The sequence below is a fragment of the Globicephala melas genome, chromosome 6 (assembly GCF_963455315.2).
Source record: "Globicephala melas chromosome 6, mGloMel1.2, whole genome shotgun sequence".
Lineage (NCBI taxonomy): Eukaryota > Metazoa > Chordata > Mammalia > Artiodactyla > Delphinidae > Globicephala > Globicephala melas.
The window spans coordinates 442,121-443,930 of NC_083319.1; the positions used below are offsets into that span (position 1 = coordinate 442,121).

At 59.1% G+C, this 1,810-nt stretch overlaps 1 pseudogene; it reads right to left on the minus strand.

The window, feature by feature from the left end:
- Positions 1–250: 250 nt before the first annotated feature.
- Positions 251–1,058, minus strand: LOC132597462 (phosphoethanolamine/phosphocholine phosphatase-like; annotated as a pseudogene).
- Between the last annotated feature and the right edge of the window lie 752 nt (positions 1,059–1,810).

Below are 1,810 nucleotides of genomic sequence, written 5' to 3' on the forward strand. Positions count from 1 at the left end.
CCCCGTCCTCCCAGCTGGGAGGACAAGGTTTTTGGAAACACTGCTGCCTGCTCAGATATGCGCGCCACCCTGGTGCGGCCAGACTCCGGAATTCGCTTGCAGTGGAACTGGGGGAGGCAGCCGAGCTGGGTTAACTGCACAGATGGGGACAGCTCCCAGCTCCCTCCTCCAGTCCCCAAATGGACCACCCTGGGATTCCAGGAAATCCCGGAGGGATATACCAAAACGAAAGGGAGAGGGAGTAATAAAACTAGCTTTCTCTTTCCCGACCCCCACCGCCCCCCCGCCCCGCCCGGGTGCCCTCTGCAGGCCACGTCCTCAGCACCTGTTGCAGGTGTAGGCACACTTCGGTGGAGGTTTCCCAGGGCACCACCCTGGCGCGGAAGGAGCTGGACTCGGCCTTCTGCGCCTCCTGCGTAAGGCGGTGCATGCGTAGCGGTGGCGCAGGAAGGCCACGTCGCCGCCTGCCAGCAGCCCCATGGGGCAGAAGTCGTTGGCGCCGCCGCTCACGTAGAAAAGGCGCTCGAAGTGCACGCCGTCGTGGGCCCGCTCGCGCAGGTAGTCGCTGAGCACCTTGTGCTTGCACATGTTGGCGGGGTAGCGAGCGCAGCTGTGCGCGTGGAAGGGCCGCAGCGCCAGCAGCCCCCAAGGGTCGCGTCCCGACGGGTTGCTGAAGATGCGCCGGAACAGGCCGTGGTGGCCGGCGGCGCGCAGCGCACTCTCCACGCCAAAGGTGTTGGCGTCTGAGATGAGAATAGCCTCAAAGCAGGCGCCCTGCTTGGCCACAAACTGCAGCAGCTCGCCCATGCCGGGCGACAGGGGGATGGCCTCGTAGATGGCGCGCAGGTCCCGCGGCCGCACGCCCTACTCGCCCAGGTACTGGAAGACGCGCTGCATGTACTCGTTGTAGAAGCCCTCGCGCTAGGTGGCACGCAGGCTCTCAGGCAGCCGCTGGCCCGCCGCGGCCCGCGCACGACAGACTCGTCGCTGTTTTCGTCCACGATAGTCTCGTCAAAGTCGAAGGTCAGGAGGAAGCGCGGCACGCCCGGCGCAGCCATCCCGCTGTCCTCTACCAGCTTTGTCCTGAGCGAGCGAATCCTTTTGTGGTCACCAAAAAGAGTCCCTCCGAGGAAAGGGGGACAAGACCTCTGAGCTTCACCTTCAGGGTGGGGAGCGGCGGCTGCAGAGGTCTGTCCTGGCTGAGTTTGGAGTGTAAAGAGTGGGGAGAGCGCCTAGCTGAGGTATTTGGGCGCAGGATGGAGCAAGGGGTGCTTACGGGAATTGGAGGGGACGCTGTGTCTTATCCATCCCCGGATTTCTGGGCTCCGGCTCTCACGAGTCCCTCCAGTCCAGAGGGTCCGTGAATGATGTGCATGTGGGCCATTCCCTCCACTTGCCCCCCATCCCCATGTTATGTATTTTTAACCACAATAAAAAAAAATGAATGAAGCACTGATAATACATGTTACAACATGGATAAACATTGAAAACATTCTAAGTCAAAGAAGTCATACTGAAAAGGCCACTCATATCACAATCATCTTGTGTGCTTTAAATCCATAGCAGTTTTGAAAATGAGGGGATGGGACTTCCCTGGTGGTCCAGTGGTTAAGACTCTGCGCTCCCAATGTAGGGGGCACAGGTTCGATCCTTGGTCGGGGAACTAAAATCCCGCTTGCACAGCATGGCCAAAAAATAAAATAAAATAAAATAAACGTCATTGGCCTGGTTTTGGGTCATAGCATCGCCCTTGAACCATCAGAGCACCCATAAGGTGTACCATGGGATTGGCTAGATGTGGATCATACGC